The following is a 23,808-nucleotide window of genomic DNA, read 5'->3' as shown; positions in this document are numbered from 1 at the left end:
ATTAAATGACTTATCTAGGGTCACATAGCTAGTAAATGTCTGAGGCCTGATTTGAACCTGGAAAGACAGTCTTCCTGACTCCAGTCCCAACTATGCACAGTGCTACCTATTTGCCCTTAAGAACTCTCATTTTCATTTTAACTAGATCAACTCAGGCTTGTCTCCCATTTGCCGGGCAGACCCACCAACAATGTTGATCTGATCATGAGATTCAAAATGGAAAAGGACCTTAATTCAGTTCAGTAAGTATTTGTAAAGTCTGTACCATACATAATGTGCTGAAATATAAAGACAGAAAAATTTCACCTTTGCATTCAAGAAAGGAGGGAAAGGCTATTCACACAGATAAATCACTCAAATAATTTTAAGACAGTGTATTGAAAGCCAGAGGGATCAGGAAGGTGTTGGGAGTTGAAGAGGAGACAGCTCACTCCAGGCACTAGGTGCCAATTGGAAAAAGGAAATGGATTGACATCTAAGGGGATTAGTTATCAAGCCTCTTGGATTAAAATGGATTGAAGAAAACATAAAAGAATTAGAAATAAACCTTTAAACTGTTGGTGGAGTTGCAAAGTGATCTAGCCAGTCTGGAGAACAATCTGGAACTATGTCCAAAGAGCAATAAAACTGATCATACCTTTTGACTCAGCAACATTACTACTAGGTTTGAATCCCAAAGAAACTATTAAAAAAAAAACTGGGGAAAGTCTTACATGTTCAAAAATATAACAGCTTTTTTTTTTGTAGTGGTAAAGAATTAGAAAATGAAGGGATGCACAGCAATTGGAGAATAGTTGAACAAGTTATGATATGTGAATGTTATGGAGTACTAGCATCTACAAGAAATCATGAGCATGGGCAGCTAGGTGGCACAGTGGAGTCAGGAGTACCTGAGTTCAAATCCGACTTCAGACACTTAATAAATACCTAGCTGTGTGGCCTTGGGCAAACCACTTAACCCCATTTGCCTGGCCAGGAAAAAAAAGAAAAGAAGAAAAAATCATGAGCAGTCAGACTTTAGAGAAGCCTGGAGAGACTTGCATGAACTCATGCTGAGTGAAGGGAGCAGAACCAGGAGGAAGGTTGTATAAATAAACAACACTGTGAGTTGATCAACTATGATGGGTGCAGCTCCTCTCAGCAGTTCAGAGATTAAGACTGGATCCAAGGGGGCGGCTAGGTGGTGTAGTAGATAAAGCACCGGCCTTGGAGTCAGGAGTACCTGGGTTCAAATCTGGACTCAGACACTTAATAATTACTTAGCTGTGTGGCCTTGGGCAAGCCACTTAACCCCATTTGCCTTGCCAAAAAAAAAAAAAAACTAAAAAAAAAAAGACTGGATCCAGATGCCTCTGAAGAGAAAAATGAGGTTGGTGACTTAGCATAGAACTCCCTCACTCAAATCTAACTCATGTGCTTGTCATGGTATCACCTCCCTGATGTCACAGTCTTCTTCAAGAATGAAGGATGGGGGAGGGGGTGGCTAGGTGACTCAGTGGATAGAGCACTGGCCCTGGAGTCAGGAGAACCTGAGTTCAAATCCATCCTCAAACACTTAATAATTACCCAGCTGTGGGGTCTTGGGCAAGCTACTTTTAACCCCATTGCCTTGCAAAAACCTTAAAAAAAAAAAAAAGAATGAAGGACAGGGGCAGCTAGGTGGCACAGTGGAGAAAGAACACCAGCCCTGGAGTCAGGAGGACCTGAGTTCAAATATGATCTCAGACACTTGTCTAGCTGTGTGACCTTGGGCAAGTCACTTAAAAATCCCATTGTCTTAAATAAATAAAAATGTAAAAAAGAATGAAGGACAAATATCATCCTCACAATCCTGAGAGATTTGCTATGGACAAAGTCATCTACATCCAGAGGGAAAAAACTATGGAGTCTGAATGCAGTGCAAAGCATACTATGCTCACTTTTATAAAATTTCTTTTATTCTTTTCCTTTCTTTCTCATTTTTTTATTTCATTAGTTTTAATTCCTCTTTCATAGTATGATTCATCTATAAATATGTTAAACATGAATGTATATGTACAACTTTTACCAGACTATTTGCCCTCATAGGGGAGGGGGAGGGAAAGCAGGGTGATAGAAAAATGTGAAACTCATAAATTTGCAAATGGATGAATGCTGAAAAACTACCTTTGCATGCAGTTGAAAAAATAAAGTAAAATTTCAATTAACAAAAAAAGAAGAAGAAAGAAACTTGCAAAAGTGAGTGTGCAGGGGGTGCCTAGGTGGTGCAGTGGATAAAACATGGGCCCTGGAGTCAGGAATACCTGGGTTCAAATCCGGTCTCAGACACTTAATAATTACCTTGGGCAAGCCGCTTAACACCATTTGCCTTGCAAAAACCTAAAAAAAAAAAAAAAGTGAGTGTGCAGGGCTTTAAATCCAGACTGAGGGCTCTGGATTTTTCCCTAGAGGTAAAGGGGAAAATTTTTGAGTGAGGTTAGGGATGACTTGTTTAGACCTGCATTTTAGGCATATCATTTTGGAGCAACTGGGCAAATGAGTTTGAGAAAATGAGAATGGAGATGGGGAATCCATTAGGAGGCTATTGCAATATTCCTCTAAAGCTGTGGTGAAGAACTAACCTAGGATGGTTGTGATGTGAACAAGGAGGAGGGAACTAAATACCTTATTTTATAAGTGGGAAAACTGAGATCTGGAGGGGAATATGATTATCTCTAGAATTCATATGTTGTAAGGGACTCCAATCCCTGTCTTCCTGTCTTTTTGGTTATTCCTCATCTCTGTTTTCAGTATCTTTTCCTAACTAAAGAACTCAGCAGAGCCCTGGGGAACCTGCTAATCTGAGGAGGTTCTCAGATACCAGCTCTGAAAGATGTGAAAACAGTTGAGTCCCAGAGAGGGGAAGGAGAGAATCTTCCTTGTCTCCACCCTGATCTTTCAGGAGGGCATCTAAGCACACAGTCCTCCCATTATTCACCTTGACCTTCCTTCTCCCTCCCCCACCCCCACCTCTCATTGCCTCCTGGGCTTAAACCTCCTTGGAAATCTCCAGTGATTTAAGGAGAGTCAAGAAATTCTCCCAGGATTAATTTTAAGTCACTCTTTCCTCGATCTAAATTCTCATAACACTTTCTTTGTGACTCTCCACTGCTGCTTATCACATTTTAATTTGTATTGCAGTTACAGTAGGAGCTCACTTTTCTCTTAGAGGGTATTACAACAAACTAGTAAGGTCCACAGTGGAAGAATTAACTCCCTCTAACAGGCTGATGATGAGGAGTGGGGAGTGATTTGCCTTAGGTCATAAGGCTGGTAAATATAAGAATGAGGAGTAGGGGGCAGCTAGGTGGCACAGTGGATAGAGCACCAGCCCTGGAGTCAAGAGGACCTGAGTTCAAATTTGACCTCAGACACTTAATTATTGCCTTGCTGTGTGACCTTGGGCAAGTCACTTAACCCCATTGACTTAAATAAATAAAAAAAAGAAAATAAACAAAAAAGAACTAGGAGTAGACCCCAAGGCATGGGTTTCTTAAAGCTGAAAAGGATGTTACAAAGGAGATTAAGACCCCATCACAAAAGCTGCAGAGGAAAATGGCAAGATTCAAACCCAGATATTCTGACTCCTCATAATGCAGTACTTGGTCCATTATACTAAATCAACTTGTCATTCACCTAAAACACACGTGCATACACACACATACACACACACACACACACACACACACACACACACACACCCCCTAACTTGCACCTAAAACAATAGATTCTCTTTTTTCTTTTTTTGGAGTTAAGTGACTTGCTCCAGGTCACACAGTTAGTAAGCATCTGAGGCAGAATTTGAATTAAGGTTCTCCTGACCAGGGCTCTATCCATTGTACAACCTTGCTGTCTCCAACATAGGGGGTTCTTGATAAGTCTTGAATTAAATTAAACAAATTAGAATGCCCAAGGTGGAAGGAACTTTAGAACATAAAAGGTTCCAGAAAGAAAGGGAATACGTATTTTTATAATTTCTTCTATATACAAAAGACTTTTTTTTTAAATAACTATGATCTCATTTGATCCTCACAATAATCATGATGCATGATGATCCCCATTTGGCAATTGAGGAAACTGAGGCAAGCAGAAATTAAGTTTATGTCCAAGACTATTTAGCTAGTAAGCATCTGAAGCTGGACTTGAAATCAGGGCCTCCTGATTCCAGGCTCTTTTCATTCCACCAAAAGTCCCTGAGTTGAAAGGACCTTTAGAACACAGAATATTAGAATGTCAAAGTTAAGAGAGATCCTAAAACATAGAATATCAGCATGGGAAAAGATCAAAAGAAAATGAGGAAAATGACTCTTCCTGACCCAAGTTTCTTCCTGTGCCCACTGCATCCCCACTACCTTCCAGTTAGCCCCTTATTATTACAGTTCCTCCACCTTTTATCACTTACAGGGGCAGCTAGGTGGTGCAGAGGATAGAGTATTGGCCTTAGAATCAGGAGGATAGGAGGTTGAATCCAGCCTCAGACACTTGCCACTTACTGGCTGTGTGACCTCGGGTATGTCACTTCACTCTGAGTGCCTCTCACCCAGGGCCATCTCCAGACATCCTGATTCATTTCTGGCCATTGGACTCAGATGGCTCTGGAGGAGTAAGTGAGGCTGGTGACTCCAATTCAAGGGGTTGTTATGGTATCACCTCCCTGATGTCATGCTCTTCTTTGAGAATGAAGGGCAAACATTAAGAGGTTAGGAATCATCTGGACTCTTAGCTGAGTTTGTTGTTTGGTGGTTTTTCAGTTGTTTCTGTCTCTTTGCAACCCTATTTAGGGTTTTCTTGGCAAAGATACTGGCGTGGTTTGCTATTTCCTTTTCCAGTTCATTTTACAGATGGGGAAACTGAGGCAAACATGATTTAGCAGGTTTCCCAGGGTCATGCAGCTAGTATGGTTTGAACTCAGGTCCTCTTGACTCCAGATATGCTCTATCCACTGTGTCACCTAGAGCAGAAAATGGTTTATAAGAAACTTGCTTAAAATAGTTCTCTTTCCTGCCCTCCTTATAATAGCATGATAGGAAAAAAAAATGCTGGTCCAATTGGTGTTGTAGAAAGAGTATTGGTTTTGGACTCAAAAGACATGGAGGTCAAGACCTAGTTCTACCCTTCACTCTATGACCTTAGGGGGAAAAATCTCATCTCTGGACCTCAGTTTCCAAATCTGTAAAATGATATCTAAGATCATGAGTATGGGAGTAAGGAGCCCTTTATTCTTTTTTTTTTCTTTTAGATTTTTGCAAGGCAAATGGGGTTAAGTGGCTTGCCCAAGGCCACACAGCTAGGTAATTAAGTGTCTGAGGTCAGATTTGAACTCAGGTCCTCCTGACTCCAGGGCTGGTGCTCTATCCACTGCACCACCTAGCCACCCTGAGCCCTCTATTCTGATCCCGATGCTGACAGTGGCTCATTGAGTGACCTTGAACAAAAGGCTTTTAATATATATATAGTTTATTTGTTCCCCAATTACATGTAATAAATTTTTTTAAAATATTCTTTGTTTTAAGTTTTGAGTTCCAGATTCTATCTCTCCTCCCTTCCTCTCACTCCCCTCCTGAGATGGTAAGCAATATTATATAGTTTTTATATATACATGCTATCATATAAAAAATTTTCATATTAGTCATTTGGTGGAAGAAAAAAATTTTAAAAAGAAGGGAGGGAAGGAAGAGAGGGATGGAGGAGAAGAGGAGGGAGAGAGGGAGAGAGAGAAAGAGAATATTCAAATACTGTCAGTTCTTTCTCTGGAGGCAGATCACATTTTTCATCATGAATCCTCTGGGATTCATTTTGCTAGGAATTGTTCATTGCTAGGAATAAGTCAGTCGCAGTTTGCTGAATGATGTTGCTGCTACTATATATGTACAATATTCTGTTCTGTTCCTTTCACTCAACATCAGTTCATTTAAGTCTTTCCAGGTTTTTCTGAAATCACCTTGATTGTTATTTTTTTATAGCACAATAATATTCCATTATTTATAAACCTACAACTTGTTCAGTCACTCCCCAGTTGATGAGCATTTCTATTTCCAATTCTTTGCCATCACAAAATGAGCTGCTATAAATATTTTTAAGCATGTGGTCCAATTATTTTTCTCTTTGGGACACAGACCAAATAACGGAATTGCTGAATCTAAGCATATACACATTTTGATAGCCCTTTGGACATAACTGCAAATGAGCAAGTCAATTAAAAATCATAATTATGAAATTTATTTACTGCTTTTAAGATTTATACATCTATTTCTGTTGATCCTCCCAACCACCTCTTGAGGAACTGTACTAATTATTATTTCCATTTTATGGATGAGAAAACTGAGGCTCAAAGAGAGGCTAAGTAAAGTTATCACTAAAGTGACAGGAGGAAAAAATTATTTACCTCCAAAACTGCTCTTGACCCTGGTTCAGTATTTTTCCCATGGCATTATACTCCTATTCCTACCTTTCTCATCCTGCAAATGAAACCCAGGTTCTGAGTTCCAGTACCATGTCCAGAGGGTCTATATTACCTTAGTTGAGTCACACGTTGAAGGAAATGAGTTGTAGTAGAAAGACCCCCAAGCTCTATAGCCTTAGGCAAGTCAAGTGCCCTCTCTGGGTCTCATGCTCATTATCTGCAAAATGCAGATTAGAGAAACTTTCCTACTCTACCCCTTTTAATGTCCTAACATTGCCCACTTGTTAATCCCTTGGGTTCTAATGCTGTGCTCTTCTCTGACATTTTTTGTCCTCAAAGAATTCCCCCTCTCTCTCATAGTCTATGATCCAGGACTCCTTCAGATGATTTTCTGCTTTCCATTTCTATGTTCCAGTTCCAACATTCTATGTTCTAAGGCTCCTCCCAGCTCTGACATCCTGTGTTCTAAGACCCTTTCCCTCTCTAACATTTTTTTGTCCCCAAAGGTCCTCCTCCCTCTAATATTCTATGCTCCAGGTCTTCTCCATCTGATATTCTCCATCTTTAGGTTCCTTCTAGTTCTAACATTCTATGTTCTATGTTTCTCCCTAGTTCTCACATTCTTACATTTGAAGTCCTTTTTCAGTTTTGACAGTTTTGATACTCTAAAAGTCTATGAATTTATTGGGGTTTTTTTCTTCTGGAGACCTCATTCCTCCTTGTTTGTTCCTCCCCACTCTTTTTTTTTTTCAAGGCAATGGGGTTAAGTGGCTTGCCTAAGGCTACACAGCTAGGTAATTATTGTCTGAGATCAGATTTGAACCCAGGTACTCCTGACTCCAGGGCTGGTGCTTTATCCACTGCGCCACCTAGCTGCCCCTCACCACTCTTTTTTAATGCCAGTTCCCCCACTCTGTTCTCTCAACTCTACCACCTTTTCCAAGAGATCTGGACACTGAATCATTAGAGATTTACAAGTCACTTTCTTTTTTTGTTGTTGTTGGGTTGTTTTTTTTTAGTTTTTTTGCAAGGCAAATGGGGTTAAGTGGCTTGCCCAAGGCCACACAGTTAGGCAATCACTAAGTGTCTGAGACCGGATCTGAAGCCAGGCACTCCTGACTCCAAGGCCAGTGCTTTATCCACTATGCCACCTAGCCACCCTACAAATCACTTTCTTTGGTAGTTTTGATTTTATAAGAAGTGAGGTAGTGGATTGGCAAGGACCATCCACCATGGCAAGGGCATGAACCCTGAATGGTCTTCTTTCAAGTCTCAGAGGTAAGGATTTGAGAAATAATTAGACTTTTTCCTCCAAGGCATTACCTACTCTTTTGGGTAAATGCCAGTCTACTCTGGAGGCTGCCAGGGACTCGGGTTCTCCTGCCCACTTCCAGGCAAGTTTCCAACGATGACCAGGGGCAGAAATGAACCACAGAGACAGAGAGATGCACAGCCAGCCTTTAAGTGCCTTGTGTCTCCCAGCAGAGGTCCCATGTCTAACCACCGCATCCGGCTTGTTAAGGAGAAGGCAATAGTGGTATGGGGGCAAGAGGTGGCCATTAGGAAGGAGGAAATGCATTAGTGGCTAGAATAAGGTCTGCAGGGAAGAAGGGGATGCTTCTTTTCCATTTTCTTTTTCTGAGTCAGATTTCCAAGAGTCCATCACTCACAAGTACTCTACTTCCTTCATCAAGACCTCTGACATTTTCTTCTTTTCCCATGCCTTAGCCCTCCAAACCTATTCTTTGTTTTCCAGGTGATTTCCAAGCCCTCTGACCCTGAAGTATTTATTCTCACAATATAGTCCCAACTAGTTCCCCCAAAGTTGTTTCCAGCCAAAGGAAGGAGAATTTGATGACTAAAATTCAGCCCAGGATTGGAGGAGGAAGCAATATGATATATACACCAATGGGAATTGGAAATATGGAGATGCATCGATTGAGGAATGGCTAACCAAATGGTAATGCATGAATGAAACAGAAGGTTACTATGCTGTAAGAAATGAGGAATGTGATGAATAGAAACTTAAGGACTGTTGCAAAGGGAAGTCAGCAAAGCCAAGAAAACAACGGACATAATAATCTAAATGGGAAGAATCACCACAGAACAATATTCAGCAATGTTGAATGTTGAAAAACATACAAAAAAACAAACTTGGCTTCAAAGAAGGAACATCAAAAAAAAAAAGACCTTCTCTAGAACTCTGCAGGAGCAAGGGGTACACAAGTGTGTAACTTTACATTTATTTATTTAAAGAATATTTTCCATAAATTGAATGCTTCCCTGATTGCTTGTATTTATTTTGAAATTTTAATTTTTTATATGGGATGACTTTCTGGGAGTGCAACAGGGGGAAAGAAAGGGATGGAAGGGGAAACATAGGCAATATCTAAATAAAAGCTATCAAATACAACTAAAAATAATTTTGAGGATCAATTAGGCAAAGATGATAGGTTAATAATTTGTTTTTCTAGGACTAAAAAAAAAAAACCTGCTACCCTTTGAAACTATCACCAAATCACTTCCTCTATATGGGCCTCATTTTTCTCATCCATTCCAATTAGCATTTATTTAGTATCTACTTATTCTCCTAAAAGTGAAGGGATTGAAATAGAAGAACCCTAGTTTTATATTTATTTGTTCATTAATGACTCTGACTTTTTTTCATTTTTATATCCCACTTCTTAAATATAGTAGATGATGAATAAATGTGTTATGATATTTAAAAGGGCTCTAGAGACATCGTTTCTTGGTAATTTAATCATTTTTATTAATAAGACCAGCAGGTTATTGATAAAAGAATGGTCATTTCGCCATCTCTCTTAGATCAAAGACAATCATGGCAGTGGGGGCTCACAATTTATATGTCCTTCAAACCAATCCGAGGGGACAGAGAAATTTTCTCTACTCAGACCACCCACAGACTTGGGCTATTAAGACAAAAGGCTCCATCCAAGTCTGACAAGACAGACCAGAGCAAAAGAATTTGCCAAGAATGTTTCCATTAATCAAGAACAAAAGTCAGAGGCTCGAAGACGATGAGATACTGTCAGAATTACTATCTTGGCTGATTAGCCATCTAGTGGAGTTAGTCTCATGACCACAGGGCTGCTTCCAGGAAACCAAAGTCTTTGGGTTCTGGGGGGAGGATGGTTGCAGAGCTGAGTAAAATAATTCAGTCACCTTACTGACCATTAGCCCATCGAATCATCATACTGGTGTTCTGCCTGGCATTGCTGAAATACTTGGTATCTTGATAATATGAAAGGGAACCACATCCAAAAGCCCAAGGACTCCCTGAGCCCCCAACCTTCACCAGAAGTCCTGCTTCAGGCCAAGGGGTGATGACTGTTCTGGAAATGGCAGTGAGAATGTTTTTTTTGTACATCATTCCCCTCGCTATAATCAACACAATATACATGTTATGTCATCATTCGTTTGCTGTTATGGTTCTCTTCGATTACGAAGGACAACTAACTAGAACGTAATGGACTTCGCCATCCTAGATTAAATTCCTTGGTCTGACCAAGATCAGGAGAATCAATGTAATCTCATCGTCACAAATGTCCTTTCATAAAACAAAACTGAATGTTTTAAGATGAGGAATTTAGAAAAAGAAGAAATCTTTGAATTTCCTCAAATATTAATTATTAATCATCATTTTTCTCAGTTTGTTGAATGGATGAATGAATGGGCAGATGATTAAGTGTATATATGTTGCTGTCAAGGTCATATCCAGTATTGATATTGTGGGTTCTCAGGTTTCTCCCAGTTCTGACATTCTATGATGGATGTTCTAAAATCCTTCCCAGTTCTGACATTCTGTGTTCTAAGGACTCTCCCAGCTCTGACATCCCATATTCTAAGGAACCTCCTATCTAAAAATTCTAAATGTCAATTCTGACATTCTGTGAATTGAGAAGTCAGACAAAAGCGCTCATGTCAGAGTGCTCATAAGAACTCACAAGGTGCTGACCATGAATCATCCTGGACAATAAGGGGGACCTTTGGGGGCACCTGCTGCCATTGTCTCCTTCCTGGGCTAAGACAAAATGTTCTCTTCAAAGCTGTTTTCTACTCATTTCTCTCTCCCCCTTGAAGTAAAATTCCCTTGGTGCAACAGCCACAGTGGAGGCTGCATTGTGTAGAATGTCCCCACCAAGGACAAGGTGACTCGATCAGGGACTGACATGGCCACTGGCTCAACGCTGGCTGCTAATGGGAAGACAGGGACAAAAGCCCCTGAGGGTTTGCTTCCCCTGTCCTATTTCCATCCAAACCACTTAGTTACTGACCACTCAAGTTCAGTTGCCTCTGGAAAAGGAAAAGCCTTTCTTTCTTCTCCTTCCCTCTCAAAAATATTTCAATCATTGTGGCTGCTTCTCAGAACTCTCCGAAAGTCTAAACCCGCTTCATAAAACCAATGAATGGCAAGGAAGATGTCTAAGTCCTGCTGATGATGCCCCATCACCGAAGGGATGTAGGTGAGGAGAGCAGATGGGCTCTAGGTAAGAAGTGGGCTCCATGATGGACTAGAAAGAGTAAGGACCTGGGTTCAGATTCCTGCTCTGCCAAGCTTAGGGCAAGTCAATTCCCTGTCTGAGACTCGGTTTCCTGATCTGTCAAATGAGAGGCCATCTGATATTACTTAGACAAATCCCAGGTTTGCTATTCACAATGTGCCTTTGGGCAAGTCCTTTGCCCCATCTAGATTTCTGTTTTCTCACTTATAATAATAGACTTGATGCTTTCTAAGATCTCTTCCTCACTAATATTAAAAATTGTATTTATGTGCAATTGGGGAAAATTTATTTTTCAAAAACCTCTTGCAGTTCCAAATCTCATAATCCTATGATTTATTTTTAGGGTGGGTAGGGGGAGGGGATGTAATAAAATTCTACAGGCTGAGGAATTAGTACCTTGGACACTACTACTAATGGTCATGTTTAATCCCATCAGAGAGGAGGGGAGGGGAAGCATGTATGTCACAGTGGGAAAAAAAAAACATTGGACAAGGGGTCAGCTAATCTATGTGGGATTCCTTGCTCCAGTTTACCAACTAGATGATTTTACTTCCCTGAATCTGCCTCCTCCACTGAAAATGGGGATCATCACCCTAGTAAAAATTAGCATTGACTAGAGTAAATTAAAGCCTGAGAAATAAATTCTCGTTTTTGTTTAGATTTTTGCAAGGCAAATAGGGTTAAGTGGCTTGCCCAAGGCCACACAGCTGGGTAATTATTAAGTGTCTGAGGTCGGATTTGAAGTCAGGTACTCCTGACTCCAGGGCTGGTATTCTATCCACTGCGCCACCTAGCTACCCCAAGAAATAAATTCTCATTTGAGTCTAACAATCATTGCACAGCCTCCATCACAGAATCCTTAGGAGGAAAGTGCTTTGTTTAAGCCTCAAATTTTGATCAAAATCTAAGCTATTGTTATTATTATAAGTTCTTGCTCATGGGAGATAAAAGCTATAGGGGATGCCTTTCCTTTGTGTCCTCCCAGCACCCAGCACATAATAAATAAATGCAGGTTAAACCATATGTCCAGATTGTTAAACAAGTGATATGCGCCTGAGTAGGACTGAGTAGGACTTGAACCCAGATTATCCTGTCTCTGAACCAACTCTTATCTCCTATATCATAGGCATCATCTATTTATTTATTTTGCCATCTGTTTATTTAGCTATTTAATAATAATAATAATAATAATAATCTCCCCTGTAAAGGGAGCTCAGACATTAGAAGGCTGTAGAAAATTCTTGAACCAGAGACTCCTCAAAACAAGTTCTTTTATTTTTTTAATTTAGTTTTTGGCAGTAGTTCTTAAGGTTGGCCCATGAACCACTACTGAGACACTGTGAATCAGAAGGCTAGCGTAGGAGGCAGAAAGAAAAGACTTGCCAGATGTGGTAAGGATTTAGTTAAGTTTTGAGGCCTAGCCAGAACAAAGAAAAATGGGGAAGCGGGTTCCCCAAGATCCTCATCTATCTGTTGTGAGCTGCCTGGACACTTCTATATTCCCTCACTCTCCCAGTGCAGCCATTGTAAATCCCAGGGATTTGGACGTAAACCAGCCTCCTTCAATCCTTCCTTCTCTAAGTTCTCTCATCCCTCTCCCTCAACCTTATCTCTCCAATGTCAGTTCTATTTACCCTTTCCACTGCGGTCTCTTGAATGCTCCATTTTTAAACAAAGTTCCCTTATTTTAATTTTATTTATTTAAGGCAATGGGGTTAAGTGACTTGCCCAAAGTCACCAGCTAGGCAATTATTAAGTGTCTGAGACCTTATCTGAACTCAGGTCCTCCTGACTCCAGGGCCAGTGGAGTCTATCATCTGCACCACCTAACTTCCCTTATTTTAGGAGAGCAGATGGGCTCTACTGCTTCTCCCACCTTCTAGTACTTACAGAGACCCTGCTCCTCTGGATGGCACTCTGTCCCCAGCCACCCTCTACTGGAATGCTTGGATCTTCCCCCAGACCTGCCCTCTTCACATTCACTGATCCAGGAGGGGGGGAGTAAGAGTGCTCCTTGATTCCCATTTGCTGCTTTCAAGGTCTCCTTCTGCTAAAATCATTCAGCACCCTCTCCTCTTCTCAGTTATACTTTACGGGAAAAATCAAGGAACTATTGCATGAGACTTGTCCTTAATTCAATATTTCAAACCCATTAACATCAATCCCTTCTCCACTATCCAAGCCCTCCTATATCCCATAGTTGATTACCGCCATTCCCATTCCCTTATCTGCAGACTACACTTTTTTCTTATCTCCTAGTTTCTTCCCTACTCTTATAAACACATTCAAGTCTCCACACCCTTAAAAACTTTCAGTTGGTGGCAATCCCTATCTTTCTTCTATTCTCAGGTAAAACTTCTAGAAAAACAAAAACAAAACAGCTATCCAGTTCTCTGCTCTCATTCATTTTTCAAACTTTTGCAGTCTGACTTCCAATGTCATCACTAAATTGGACTCTCTCAAAAGTTAGCAATGATCTCCTAATTGCAAATCTATCAATCTTGCCCCCATTCTCCTCCTTGGCTTCTTTCTGCAGCATCTGATGCTGTTGACCAATCACCTTCTGCTTATGGACACTCTCCCTTCTCTGGGTCTTTGTGACATTTGACTCTCTTGGCTCTCCTCCACTTCTGAGTGTCTTCAATGCTGGATGATTGCCATCTATCCTCTTTTCTCCATAAATCCTCTCTTGGTGACCTTATTTACTCCCATGAGCTTGATTATCATCATCATCTCTGAGCTAATGATTCTTTCATCTAGACTGATACTCAGTTTCCCTACAAAGGTCTGGTTCTATACTATGATACATAGGTGGCCCATAAGCATCTCAAACTCAACATATCTAAAGCAAAATTCATTACTTTTGCTCTCATCCACATTGTCTGTTTCTGTCAAGGGTCCAAGCATTCTTCCAGTGTCCTCTGTTAATAACCTTGATGCTATCCTTGACTCCTTCCTCTCTCTAACTTCAACACTTTCCTATCAGTTGTCCAATCTTGTCATTTCTAATTCATAAAACCTCTCACATGCTCTCCATGTGAGATATCACACGGACATCTCCCTAGTCCAGCCTCTCATCTGTCAACTCTCTTCTGGACTAGTGCAATAACCTTCTGATTGGTTTCTGACTCAAATCCCTCCCCACTCCAACCCACCCCCAATTCAGTTGCCAAAGGGATCTTTCTAAAGTGTATCTTCCCCCCCACACACACACTCCCATTCAATAAACTCCAGTGACTTCCTACTACCCTCAGGACCAAACAGAAGTCTTTGAAATAGTTAAAGCTTGGGTGGCTAGGTGGTGCAGTGGGTAGAGCACCGGCCCTGGAGTCAGAAGGTCCTGAGTTCAAATCCGGTCTCAGACACTTAATAATTACCTAGCCATGTGGCCTTAGGCTAGCCATTTAACCCCATTTGCCTTTTAAAAAATCCTAAAAAAAAATAGTTAAAGCTTTTCTCAACCTGACCCATATTGTCTTTCTAACATTATAACTTTTAAAATTTTTATTAGTTTTGTCCCCAATTACATGTAAAATTAACTTTTAACATTAAACAACTTTTATTACTTGAAACTCCCCTTCATATATTGTACAGTATCAGTATCTCCAAACTGAATTTCAGTATTTCATAGAAAACATACTATCTCTCTGCCTTTGAACTGACCATCTCCCCATGTCTGAATGTTCCTCTCTCCCCATACCGCCCCTTTAAACCTCTGGCTTCCTTGCAAATTCAGCTCAAGAAAAACGTTCCACATGAATTCTTTACTGATCTCTCTAGATACTAGCCCTTTCTCTTTCTCTAGACCTCCTTCTCCAAATTATGTTCACACACACACACACACACACACACACACACACACAGAGACACAAACACACACACACACATACATGCATTATTTTACAACACAAACATGCATCTATATGAGTGTGTATATATCTGTGTATATATATATATATATATATATATATATATCTCCATATATGTGTGTGTGTATATATAAATATATTTGGGGCACTCTAAGTTCATGTTTTAATAAAAGATTGGCTCCTTGAGAGCAGAAACTTCTTTCTTTCCATTCCCAAAGCCTAGTATAGTATCTATTGATTAAGGAGGCTCAGAATAACAGATTTAGAGCTTGAAGGGACCTTAGTGAAGATTCAGTCCTCCCAGACACTCCTATTTTACATGAAGGAAGATCAAATATTTGAAATACAAGGAGTGAAAAGAACAAAATCAAAACCTTAGACAACTTTGGGGAAGCTAAGCTTTGCAACTAATTTTTTTATGCTCCTCTCTGCCTCTACCCAGGGACTCCTATGCCATGTTCCTTGTCTGTCACCTAAGTTTCTTTTTCTTTTATTTAAATATTTTATTTTTTTCCAATTATATGTAAAGACTACTTTTGACATTTTTTTTAAACAAAATTTTGAGTTCCAAAATTTTTCCCCTCTCTCCCCTCCTTCCTCCCTAAGAGGGTAATTTGACACATGTGCAATCATGCAAAACAAATTTTCATACTAGTCATGAAGGGTCCCAAGTTTCTAATTAAGTAATTTATACTAAGGTATTTGTTTGGCACAGTGGATGCATGTGCTTTTTTGGCTAGAGCCTCCAAGAGAGGAAGCATGCATAGAAGAAAGAACTCTTTTTTTGCAGAGAAAGGACCTGAGTCCAAGTTTTGTTTTGTTTTGTTTTTGTTTTTGTTTGCGTGTGTGACTGGACAAATCATTTCCTTTCTGCTAGGTCCCAGTTTCCTTACTTGAAAATTGAAGTTGGTCAAGATATTCTCTAAAAGTTATGTCCAACATTGAATCCTCTGAAGTTATGGAACCATCAGCCAACTCTCTTACTTCTAGTCAACCCAATTCTTGTACCCATAAATTACAAATGGCAAAATACATTACATCATTCTTTTTCCCCTGTAAGAGGTTTGTTCAAAGGTGTGTGTGTGTGTGTGTGTGTGTGTGTGTGTGTGTGAAAGAGAGAGAGAGAGAAACAGACAGACAGAGAGACTGAGTCAGAGAGAGAGGAAAGAGAGACAGAGACAGAGAGAGAGAGAGAGGCAGAGAGAGAGAGACAAAAAGAGAAACAGAAAAGACAGAGACAGAAAAAAGAGAGAGAAGGAAGGGACAAAGGAAGGAAGAAAGGAAGGAGGAGGGAAGGAAGGAAGGGTGAGCAACACCAATAACAGTCTGATCAGATAACTCCAAGAACAGAGCAGAAACACCCATAGGACCAAAGTACTTCTTTTGTTTTTTTCTTTCTCATGTTTTCCCCCCTTAGTTCTAATTCCTTTTTTGTTTTTTTGTTTTGTTTTCTTTTTTAGTTTTTTTTTTTGTAAGTGGATTGACCAAGGCCACACAGCTAGGTAATTATTAAGTGTCTGAGACCAGATTTGAACCCAGGTACTCCTGACTCCAGGGCCGGTGCTTTGTCCACTACGCCACCGAGCCGCCCCTAATTCCTTTTTCACAATATAACTAATATGGAAAAATATTAAGCATGATTGTACATATACAACTTTTTGAGGGGAGGGGTTTGAAAGGAATGGGGTTAAATAACTTGTCCAAAGTCACACAGCTAAGTAAGTATTAAGTATCTGAGGCCAAATTTGAACTCAGGTCTTCCTGACACTAGGGTCGGTGCTCTATCCACTGTGCCACCAAGCTGTCCCAAATGTACAACTTTTACCAGATTGTGCATTATCATGGGGAGAGGGAAAGGGAAGAGAGTGAGGATGGGAGAAAAATGCAGAACTCCTAAAATTCCAAATGGATGAATGTTAAAAACTATCTTTGCATGTATTTGGAGAAAAAATAAAATAATAAAGAAAAAAACCTTAAGACTCTGTGGGTGCTACTTTTGGGTTCTATTTCCAGAGGCCATGTCACATTTGCCCTAGGTGTAGTAAATATTCAAAAGGTAGACAAGCTGGGGCTGCTAGGTGGTGCAGTGGATAGAGCACCGGCCCTGGAGTCAAGAGCTACCTGAGTTCAAATCTGCCTCAGACACTTAATAATTACCTAGCTGTGTGGCCTTGGGCAAGCCACTTAACCCCATTTGCCTTGCAAAAAAAAACTAAAAAAAAAAAAGGTAGACAAGCTCCAAGCTCTTCAGCCTGGAATGGGAAAGGATCTCTGAGATCACCTTTCCCAAGTGGCACTTGAGTAGAAATACTTTCCCCTCCACACCCATCCCTGCTTTGTGTCACCTGCAAATTTGATAAGCATGTTTCCAAGTCAATCTGCAATAAAGATGTCAGAGAAGACCAAAGACAGATCCCTAGGCCACTCAGCTAGAGCTCTTTCTCTAGTTTACTATCAGTCTATTCAACATGTTTAATGTGGATATATGTTGAATGCATATATAACCTACATTAGAATGCTTTCTCTCAGAATAAGAGGGGAGAGAAGAGAGAAAACCCTTGAAAAAATGGTTGTTGAAAACTATCTTTGCATGTAATTAGAAAACTAAATAATTTTTTTAAAATATGAAATTCAACATTAGTCCATTAAGGAACATTTTAGGGGTCTGGCCCTTCAGCCTCAAGAGCAGGGATGGTCTTTTATATTTTTAGGCATGGTCTTTCAACTTAGTACATAGAATGACTTCATCCTAAATCCCCCCAATTGTACCATGCTCCACCCTATATCTCTCCCTCTTATTCATGAAAAGAAAGATTTTGTCCAAGACTTTACTGGAAGCTAGGCATGCTTGGAATCTCTCCAGTGTCTGCTGATTTGTCAGCCTAGGAAGCCTGTCAAAGAAGGAAATGAGATGACTTTGGTCTGACCTCTTTTTAATGCAGCTGTATCAGCTCTGCAGAATCACACCTCACTTTCTAAATGCTCAGAAACCACTTCTCTAATGATGCTTCTGATCATTTTGCCAAGGTCAAAGTCAAGTTCACTGAACCGTGGTGCTCATTCTTTCCTTTTTTGAAAATAAAAATAAAATTAATTCAAAAAGAAAGAAAACAAAAATATCTGCAGATGGAATGGAATGGAAAGAAGGATCTCTCTTTTTCTATTTACATGCCTAGCATTTTACATAGTGTTTGATACACAGTAAGACCATGAGAAAACTTTTTCACTTATTTATTTATTCTGTCTGTTTGGTAACTTTAACTTCCAGAGGGCAGATACTTTCTGTCCATCCTCACTTATCTTGGGTTATAACTCCCCCATTAAACCATTCTCATTTCTCTCCTCCCCAGTCTGAACAATTATTCTCTTTGATGAAGACATAGATGGTTCCAGTAATGATGTTCAAGGCTAACCTTCTCCTAAGAGGAAAATACAAAAACATAGGGTGAAACCTGTATAAGTATCTGAGGTTGAGGAAAAAGACATAGAAATCTGGGGAAGGGAGGCAAAGGAGAGAGAGCAAAACAAGCCTCTAAGACCCTCAGAACAAGTGAACAAATCAGACACAAAAAAACTTGCTGGGTTTGCCGTGGAACCATTATCTAAAAGGACAGATTGTTTAGCAGCAGTTTGCAGGAGGCAGAACCCGAGTGCAAGGTAAGAGACCTTCCCCCTAGTCTTTGTTTACCATTCCCTTGCTATATGACCTCAGACAGGGGCACTTTCCCATTTGGATCTCAGTTTCCTTATCTGTAAAAAGTAGGGAAGGGAAGGACATTTGTACTGAAGTCATTAAATGACTTCAGAAAATTGGTTCTTTCAACAGGTACAGAGTGGAGATTTGTGGGAGGGGATGGGCAAGAGCCCCTGGAGTATTCAAACATAGTAGAATGAGACTCAGAATTATCACATATCTCAAAAAGATCTTATTCAGAAGAAACAAGAAAACAAAGTTTTAGGGTAAGGGAGAGGTGCAAGAGGAAGAATTGCATTGCCTGTATTAACCTGAGGTTGACCTTTAAGAAAATTTTAAAATATGGTGGTAGAAAGAAAGAATTTGGATAAAGAGCAATAGAATGAGAGAAGCAATCAATCCTGAGTTAATAGTCTATTCTAATGACACCTGGAGAAAAAGAGGAAATAGAGAAGTTTGGAAAACTTCATCAGCGGAGCAGAGAATGATATCATCATGGGTGGGGGAATGCAATTTTCCAAACATTTGTTGGACTTCTTTCTGCCCAAAGCTGGGGATCGCATAACTGGACTAGTCATCCAACAAAGGGAAATCCTGCTCAGCCTCTGATTTTTACCGAGAAAGAATAACTAGTTGAGAGTAGAAACAATGGAAATATTGGGAGAAAGAGACCACTATCATCTCAGAATTTTGATAGGAGAGGGGGAAATCTGGAAATAATCTGCCATGAAGCCTAGATTTGGGGAGAAAAGATTTCAAAGGGTTCATAGAAAAGGTAGGTTAAATCTGTCCTTCAAAATGCTGAAGAACTCAGTTCAGGAGGAATGGGATGCTCTCAAAAATGAAATTCTGAAGATACCAAGGGGAGGAAAGAGAGAACTAATTGAAAGAAAGCTATGTGGATTCATGGGGAATTTAGAAGCCAACAGTTTTTAAAAGACATGTACAGAAGATGAAAGCAAGGGCAGGTGACAAGATGAATACAAAGTGTGGCACTGTCTTGTAAGGACAGTGTCAAGAATGATCAATCTCAGAATGAGCTGAGGCTGGCAAGGAAAGCTAAGGACAGCAAAAAGGGTGTTTGTGTTTGTGTGTGTGTGTGTGTGTGTGTGTGTGTTTGTGTGTTTAAAGCTATATTGGAGAAAATGAGGATTAAAGAAGGAATAGATGGGCCACTGAAAGTAGATGGGACAGCTCCTTCTTTATTTTGCTTCCCTTTTCTCTGTCAAGGAGAGGATGCTTTTCCAACTAGAAAGGACAGAGACAAAGTGGCTAATAGGATGCTGCTCCCTAAGATAACAACTAGCAGCCTCTGATGAGATCAACCACTGTGACCAGATGAACTACATCCTAGGATATGGCAGGGCTTGGGGGATGAACTAAACTGAGCCATTTAAATCAGTGATCTTTGAAAGATCATGGAGAATGGTAGAAGGGCAAGTGTTCTGATTTTCCACAAAAACAGAGATAGGAGCTTGCAGGCTCTTCCTAGCTACTGGTTCCTTCCCTACTGACTTCAAACATGGCCCGTACAACCTAGTCCCAACCTGGGGCTTCCAGGCTCATTTTATATTACCCCTTGAACTCTGCTAGGTAAAGCCCTAATTAACCATTTCTGCTCATCATATCCTTAAAAATAAATTTAAAAAAATCCAAACCCTAAATACTAATATCACTTAAAACTCTCATCCTATGTCTTTTTTTGTTTTTCTTAATCAGACTCCTAGAAAAAGACATCTATTCTCACTGCCAGAAGATCCTTTCCTCTAATTCCTCAAGCTTTTTTTCTTCATCATTTCAAGGAAACAGCTTTCTCCAATATTATCACGACTCTAAGCAGCCAAACCAGATCTTTTCCCAGATCTCATTCTTCTTGGCCATTAAAATAATAATCATGTTTGTCCTTCATTTGCAAAGAAGACCACATCTTCAGGGAGGTGATGCCATGACAAGCACATGAATTGGAGTTGAGTGACAAGGTGCTATGCTAAGTCACTAACCTCACTTTCTCCTCCAGAGACATCTGGATCCAGTGGCCAGATATAAATCAGGACAACTGGAGATGGTCCTGGATGTGAGACAATCAGAGTTAAATGATTTGACCAGGGTCACTCTGCTATTAAGTATCTGAGACTAGATTCAACCTCCTATTCTCCCGACTCCAAGGCCAATGCTCTTACCACTGGGCCATCTAGCTGCCCTTGACCATTATATCTGACATGCTAATCACCCTCTCCTGGATACCCTCTCTTCTGTTTTTTTTTTTGTCACTACTTTCTTGGTTCTCTTATCCATCTGACCTGTTCCTTCTCCATCTCCTCTGATGGCTCATCATCCATATCATGCCTCCTAAATGTTTGCTCTCTTCTTTCTCTTTTCCTTAGGTGACCTTTAGCTTTTTTTGGATTTAATTAACTTGTCTTTGCAAATGACTCCTAGATCTAGATATACTTTCAGGAGTTCCATCCACGTCACCAAATACTTTGAACTAGAGGCTCCAGAACAGATATGAAGAGCCTTTTTTTTCTGCCAAGGGTCACTTGGATATTTATAACATATTTGTGGCCTATAATTTAGTCAAACATTTAATTATTCTCCTCTAAAAAGCAAATTCATTGAATTTCAAATCTCGCCTCTAGCTGTCCTGCCAACACCAAGCCAATATGAAGGTTATTCACCCCTGCTCAAAGAAAAATAAAATCTCAAACTAATTATACTCATTAGTAAATTATCTCCCCCCCAAAACCTGTTTCTAGTGAATGCATCAATATTTTCCTTCATCCTTGAGGCCCTGGATAAGTTTAAGTGACTGGGTCAAAATGAATTACCTTGGAAAAAACTGCAAGGAAAACATCAACCTACTATAATGTCCAAATGCTTTCCTCTGTTCACAGGGTCACAGGTTTAGTTCAAGGCTCATCAGTTCTCGTACCAGTTTCCTAATTTGTCTCCCTGCCTCGTTTCTCCTTATTTCAGTCCATCCTCTACACAACTACCAGTGATTTTCCCCAAAAAGATGTACTCAAGCAACTCCAATTGTTTTTAGTTCATAATACAAATATCTAGTTGAAGTTTTAAAACCCTTTACAATCTTGGAATCAATTTATCTTCCTGGTTGCACTGGATAGAACTCCATCTTCTGTATTCTCCAATTCAACAAATCTGTAATGCATATAATGTTCCATCTCCATGTCTTGGCACTACCTGTCCCAGGAATACTCTCTTCTCACCTAAAATCCTTTTGTTCTTTCAAGATGCCCCTCAAATACTGCCACAGATAGCCTTTCCTCAACTGTTAGCGCCCTCCTTCCTAGTCACCCAGCTACCTACTCTTCCTAAGTGGAACACAGCCTTGAAAAAGCTTCTAAATTGTTTGTTGGATGTTAAAGTGATAGAATATCTAGTGTTTTAAGGTTTGCAAAGCATTTTTGCAAATGTTTCAGTTAGTCCTCACAAATACACTAGGAGACAAGTGCTATTATCTTATTTCAGAATTATCACATATCTCAAAAAGGTCTTATTCAGAAGAAACAAGAAAACAAAGTTTTAGGGTAAGGGAGAGGTGCAAGAGGAAGAATTGCATTGCCTGTATTAACCTGAGGTTGACCTGAGGTAGGCAGAGTTTAAATGATTTGTCTTTAGGGCTTCCATAATCTAATACACTCCATCACCCCTCTGGAGGATTATAACAGGTTTTATGTTCAGGGACACATTGGACTAACTAACCCCCAAGATCTTTTCCTGCTCTCAGGAATTGAATTGAATTGAATTGAATCTCAATTATCTTTCCTTTCTCCACTCAGGGTGGTTTGGCTAAAAAAACACACATAAATACAAGTTGGAGAAGGTATGGCTAGGAAGTAGTACATCTGAAAAAAGGCCACTCACAGGACCGAGGATATTGAGCTAAATATAAATGCAATCTATTAACTGCAAAGGAATCAATTAAAAAGCATCAGTTACTAAGGGCCATAATTACAAGGGATAACAATCCCTGCCTGCAAGGAGCCTATACTCTAACAGGGAGAAAATACATAGAGTTGGAAGCCAAAGAGGGGGTGTTTTGGCTTGGAAGGATTGTGGGAAGCAGGGATAGAAGGCAAGTATTCTGACACAATAGCATTACTGATTTTATTAGGGAGCCAAGAAACAGAATAAAAAAGGAAATCAAATGAAAACACAAGAAAACGAGGTGTTGCATGTCCTCTCCTGTGAGGTTTTTATTTTTTCTGATCACAATTTACTTACATGGGTCAGAAGATCATAGACTTAGAATTGAAATGTACCCTTAGAGGTTACCTACTCCAAATTATTTTTATGAAGTGAAGTAACAGAGGCAAAATAACTTTTCCAAGAGTGTCCATGGGGTCAAAATCATTTATCTAAAGCTGAAATGGACATCAGAAATCATCTAAGAACTCAACTCCTTCATTTTACAGATGAGAAAACAAAGATTGAGAGACTGTCATACAGAGAAGCAAAAGCAAGACTGGCTCCAGAATCAGTAGGCATTCTTCCCATTGGACCTTGCCATGCCTGTAGAGGAGAGAGTATAGTAAGACACGAAGAGAGCTCACTAGGAGAGGGAGGCAGTGTTTCTTAAGATCTAGATAGTCCCTCTTTATGTAAAAAAGGCTGCATAGATTTGAACAAAAATTTCCTTAGGATTCAAGTCCAGACTCAGAGGTTCAAATTGCTCAAAATTTGATCTGGGGAACTCACCCAGCTGGCCTGCTTTAAGCTTGGCTCTTTCACCAGGGAGTAGTTGCATTTCAAATGCATTGGCACAGACTTGAATGAATCGAAAGCTGGCCCTTTCCCCCCCCCCCCCCACTCCTGGGGAAATTAGACCTTGCTCTCTATTTGAGATCAATACCGTAATTATGCTGGACAAGCACTTAGCCTTCATTTCTAAGAACAAGTAGGCAGGAAAAAGGCAGGAGGCCTCCTTTGTAAGCAGTGTGTGGGGAGGTGCAGTTTGAGGAGGGTAAACATGTCAGAAGATGCATGCAGCCTTCTAGGGTGGTAATCCATTTTTCCTATGATGCCGAGTCTTTGTTCTGACTCTGCTGGACATGAACTATGAAAAGCTGGACTGAATGGATGGCTAAGCCTTTGAAAATCCCAATTGTATAATGCCAAGCTGGGAAAGGGGACATTCAGACTGAGGGCACCTGGAGAGTGCCATAGTTCTTGAAATTCAGATCACCATCCCATGTAAAGGTCTGACCCCCACCTTCCCTTCTTAATATAAGCATAGTAGAAAGACAAAATGTTGAGTCAACAGAATATGGAGGAAAA

The sequence above is a fragment of the Macrotis lagotis genome, chromosome 1 (genome assembly GCF_037893015.1).
Source record: "Macrotis lagotis isolate mMagLag1 chromosome 1, bilby.v1.9.chrom.fasta, whole genome shotgun sequence".
NCBI classification, from domain to species: Eukaryota; Metazoa; Chordata; class Mammalia; order Peramelemorphia; family Peramelidae; genus Macrotis; species Macrotis lagotis.
This window is presented reverse-complemented; position numbering follows the sequence as displayed.